Here is a 5,455-nt window from a genome sequence, read left to right on the forward strand (position 1 = left end):
TGTGAGTGGAAATTTGAGAAATGTGTGTTCCTACACTGGGGGCAGAGAAGGACAATCTTAGAAACCGAGATGAAAGGGAATTTAAAAATAATTTAATCTAACTTCCTCCTTCTGTAGAACCGAGATCCTGACATCATGTGATCAACATCACACAGCTGGCTAACCAAGTGCAAAGCCAGGTCTTGAACTCTAGGCTTCCAGATGTGATGAAAATAATTTTGCTCACTTCATTCTTCACTTACAGCAAAGAAAGATTACTGTATTTATACAACAAGAAGGTGAAATCAATGCCTAAAGACCCCTGTTTTATACATTCTGCTTCTGTTCAGTTCAGCTTCAAGTCATGAGAAAGGTTGTTAGCAATCCTGATAGAAGAGGTTGCTGTTGAATTTCTTGATCATGATGTTTATAACACTTCAAGCAATATTCAGCAGGCAGCTTAGTTGATATTGATTTTACTAAAGAGAAAAATTTCTCCATATAGCATTCTTGAATTATCTGTTGGCAGACTGGCTGTTAGTTACAGTCTTTATCTATTAGATTTAGCTCTGGTCAAATGGCAATGTAGATGCAGCAGTTGAATCCTTTTTATCAAGGCTGATGTGGGATATTTTGTAATGTAACAGAATGCATCTAGTTTGAGCCACAAAATCGAAAATTGGCTATCTATGTACCACACTGAATCTTCTGGTCATTAGGAGGTATCTTTGGTGGCGATTTGAAGCCAAAAACATAAAATGGCTGATTGTTCTGCCAACTGCTGCTTGGTACCACTTGTGCCACTGTAGCCACAAGACAAAGGGACTATAAATAGCTATTTTTAACAGCTAGCAGGGAATGTCCTACTCAATCAGATAGACTCAGTGAGAAAGGGAAAATTTTATGTGTCCCATATCTCCATGGCACATTTCTCTCTGTGCCTAGACACATCTTTTAGATCATGTGTTTCCCACAAGAGATGCTTCTCTAAAACTATAATATTTTTTCCCTTTAATCTCTAATCTTTCATAAGAAAGAATAGGAAAACCCACTTTCAGTCTCAGTTATCCCATAAAAACTGTGATTCTGGATGTCATTTATTATCTCATTTGTAATATCAGAGGGTTGAAATATATGATGGTATGTACCCTAATATTAACATCTATATGCCAGATTCAGTGAAAAATCTTTAACCCAGGTGACCTCACTTAATTGTTATAAAACCTCAAATATAGTTATCTTCATTTTATTGACGGGGAAACTTAGGTTCAAATAGAATTTGTTCCTTATCTAAATTATGACAGAGCTGGGCTCCAAATGCTGGTGGTCCTGGTTCCAAAGACCACTTTTACTATATCCTACTGATATTCTGTTCATTAGTGATGTTTGTGTTTTAGTCAGTTTTAGACTATATATTGTAGAGTGCTGTCCTTGGATTTCTATGGCAAAGTAAGGTAACCGACTGGGTGATTCTGTCTAATTTACAAATGGAAAATGGAATTTAAACACAAATAACATTTGCAAGGTTGAATATCTAACAGAAGATGATGTCTGCATCATGCTCCATAATCTTAGAGTTGCTTCTGAATTGACTATGGGTTTGTGAGTGTTTGGCGCATCTGAGGGCTTCTATGGGGTAATCCTTGCTCAATCAAGATTTTTCTGATTTCTAATTGCAAAATTTTTTACCTTGGTAGGCTTCCTCAAGTTTCCCCAATGATCTCCATCTCACATGGTCCCCCTAAAGAGATTACGTGAGAAAAATCTGGCTCACCATACTAGATGGCATTGGTTAACATCAATAGTTTCATCAATAGTAGCATCAATTTTCCCTTTATTTAAAGTTAAACAGAAAATAATACTTAAGTAGTATAAGTCGTGTTTAAAGCTTCCAAATATATGCTTTAATTATGAATGTCCCAATGGTCTTTTCAATTGACTTGAAGTTGTACAATTATCCAAAATGTATTTATGTATAATTAAAATGGTCAATTTTTAGTTTATTTTGTAATTAGACTATTTTTGATTGCACAAATATATGCATGAAGATACATGCACACACACATATTACTTTAGAACGCAAATTAGACAGATCTGCAGCTTCAAAAGGGTAATTTTAAGTTATATGTAAGTGCTATTGGCCTGAACTTTAGCAGGCCAGATCTACAAAACATTATTAAAATTAAGGAGATTCTCAATCATAGAGTCTCGGAACTGATCAGATTCTCACTGATACACCAATCAGATATATATTCCTTCTATATGACCCAAGAGAAATGTTGGATTTACTGACTATGTTGCAACATGATTAATCTTCTGATTGATTCGACTAAAAGATACAACTGGAAGTGTTTTCAGAATCATGTAAAACATTGGCATATCTGGAACTTACATTCCTTTGAACATTCTCTTTTAAGCAATATTTCTTACTTTGTTTAGACATGTAAGTAAGAAGAGACAAAGTGTGATTCCACACCCACACTATCATCCCTGGAAAATTTCTCTTTAAATGCAACTGTCTAGCAAAGTGCAAAGAGGGTGAGAGTTTTGCAGTCATATTGTCCTTAGAAACCTGTATGACATTCAGAACATAACAAATTGAAAGAAAAAAGATTGACTTTAAGACAACATTAAAAATGAATGTGAAACATTGATACTTTCTTTCAACAAGGTTACTGGAAACCTCTCTTTCCAATACTAACCACAGAAATAAAGGAAAGGAAAAAAATCTTTTAACGAATACTGCTTTAATCTAAATGGAACGACTGCAAAGCATGCAATTATAAATGTGTAAAAAGACAGGAAGAGAAAAAGCCAAAATAATGAGAGGTTCTTGTAACATCTAGTGTCACAAAGTTGCAGTTCTCTTAGAAGTTTTGGTCTCAAGAGGTATCTTGGAAAGGAAAAAAAAAAAGCCTCAGGAAATAATAAGTAGAACTTGGCAAAGAAATCTCCTTTATGAGAAGTGCCTGCAGGCAGAAATAATTGGAAGCAGAGGCTTCCTTGGCCCTGACAGGTGCCCCTTGCTTCCACCAGGAGTGGACTCCCCAAAAGACCCAAAACAGAGTATAACAAAGAATCATCTAGGGGTGATCCTGATATTGTATTTGGACAAACAGAGGGAAAAGTGAAGAGAGACATTAACTTAAGTGGACATTCAAACCCTCTCCACCATGGAACCAAGAGGCAATTATTGGGGTTGCTCAGGCCAAAACATGCTTTAGCCTGAAGTATCCAGTGGATATGTCCTCAAATGACTAGGATAATTGTTTCTATGTCCCCATTCATTTTTTTGAGTGCTGAGCTGGTCTGAGAAACATTAATGTTTAGTGGAAGGAACTTTTTCTCTTGGTAGCAATGCAAACAGTGCCTTTGAGTGTTCATTTCATCTAGCAGAAGGTTCAACATTCATAAGAGCATACTGCTGGAGAAGAAGGTACAAAAACAATGAGCACTGTTCCGTACCAATGCTGGTTTAGATGCCAAGATAGCACCAAAAATTTAACTCCAGTAAAGAAAAAGTCTGAGTGTTTTTATAATGTATATAAAACAATCTAGTATCAGAACTTTCATATCTTATTACGTATTGAAGCAGTTTAAAATGACACCTATCGAGAGCCAGATCTCCGAAAATCTACTCTATCAGCTGCTGCATTTGCTACCATTCTCAGGACCCTCACCATGAAAGGCCTTCTGCTGCTCACCCTGTCTTCTCTGGTGTGCTGGGTCTCAGCTGACATTCGCTGTCACTCCTGCTACAAGGTCCCTGTGCTGGGCTGTGTGGACCGGCAGTCCTGCCGCCTGGAACCAGGACAACAATGCCTGACAACAAATGTGTACCTCGGTAAGATGAGGGTTTTCTCCAACCTTCGCTGTGGCACACCAGAAGAGCCCTGTCGGGAGGCCTTCTACCAAACCAGCCACAAGCTGGGCCTGACCTATAACACCGCCTGCTGCAACAAGGACACCTGCAATAGCCTGGCCCCCCGGCCCACCCCGGCCCTAGACCTTGTCCTCACCTCCTTGGCTGGCCTTGGCCTCTGGCTGCTGCACTGAGGCTCACTCCATGGCTGCCCCTCTCCCTCCTGCCTCACCTGAACCTTTCTCCCTGTGTCTCGGATCCCCTGGCTTCCCACAGTGGTCTCTCCCTACCTCTCTTTGCACTAAAAAAAAATTTCTCCAGATCCTTCACATTTCTTTAATTAGACAGTGGTCTCCCTCTCCATCCTTCTACCCCATACCCTCCAGTCTGCTTTTCCTGAGTCCCTTCCTATTTCCCCCTAGACCATTCCAGATCCTCCATTGGCCCCTAGAAGGGCTCCCCACTTTGCCTCCTGCTCTCTGTGGTGCCCTACTCAGAGAGGGATTGGAATCTGGGCCTGAAATGGAGCTTCCATCCTGTTCCTAATGAAGGCTCCCAGAAAGAACCTGATGACTTAATTGTACAGGGCTTATTCCCCAAATCCTGGCTCCCATTGTACTCCATCCCTATGCTCCCCTGTTTCCATTTTGAGTAACAAATGTCTGTGCCTGAAAAAAATAAAATAAATAAAATAAAATAAAATGACACCTATCTATCTATCTATCTATCTATCTATCTATCTATCTATCTATCCATTCCAGCTACATAGCAATGGAAAGGAATATAGAAAAAGAGACACAGAGAGAGATAGAGAGATATCCAAATAGCTATTTTATGAATATCTTCACAGTAAGGATCACTGCATATTTTCAAAATGTTTGGTTGATAGAAAATGTTGAAAGGAACTGAGGCTCATTGAGGCTCATAAAAATATTATAACATGGAGATAAAAAATATTTGGAAAACATATTTCATTCTATTCACCTTACCACTTTACTGTTCTAAAAATAATTAATTTCGCAGTGTGATGCCTGAAGAACTTTACGTTTAGAGTAGGTCAAAGGATACCATCTCTGGTGGTTTTACTGTGACAACATGGTTAAACTTGAAACTGTATTTCCCAGAATCCCCTTCACTGTATGGTTATAGATTAAATTTGGTCGAAAGGGAAACTTGTGTGAGATTTGCATGGTGTGAGTGAAATAGCAATTACTTTCTTGAGGTTGTCTTAGTCAGATGCAGTCCTTAGGTATCCTCTCTCACCTACTCTATGTCTACTATTCTTCCTGACTGACGGCCTGTTGGCCACAATGGCCCAGGTCTGTCACCAGATGCTTGGCGGCATAACCACAGAGAAGCCATAGCTTTTCATTGATCTCCCTCTCTTCCTTTAATCATGCTGTAGGGAAAAAAGTACTGTATTAGGAAGTCAGAAGTTCTCCACGCTTATCCAGATTTTGCCGTATCTTCATGACCTTGAGCAATCACTTACTCTGTGCCTCAGTTTCCTCAATTATATAATAAAGGTATTGAACTAGAGAAGCTCTCAGGTCCTTTATGGGTCTAAAAATTGATCTGTGTCTTTGCTAGACTTTTATTAGCGCTTCCTTTGGG

General features: G+C 38.9%; 1 pseudogene; it reads left to right on the forward strand.

Moving 5' to 3' along the window:
• Positions 1-3,599: 3,599 nt before the first annotated feature.
• On the forward strand, positions 3,600-4,457 carry LOC106832432 (lymphocyte antigen 6 complex locus protein G6c pseudogene; annotated as a pseudogene).
• Positions 4,458-5,455: the final 998 nt, after the last annotated feature.

This window comes from Equus asinus, chromosome 21 (genome assembly GCF_041296235.1).
Source record: "Equus asinus isolate D_3611 breed Donkey chromosome 21, EquAss-T2T_v2, whole genome shotgun sequence".
In the NCBI taxonomy this organism is placed as follows: Eukaryota; Metazoa; Chordata; class Mammalia; order Perissodactyla; family Equidae; genus Equus; species Equus asinus.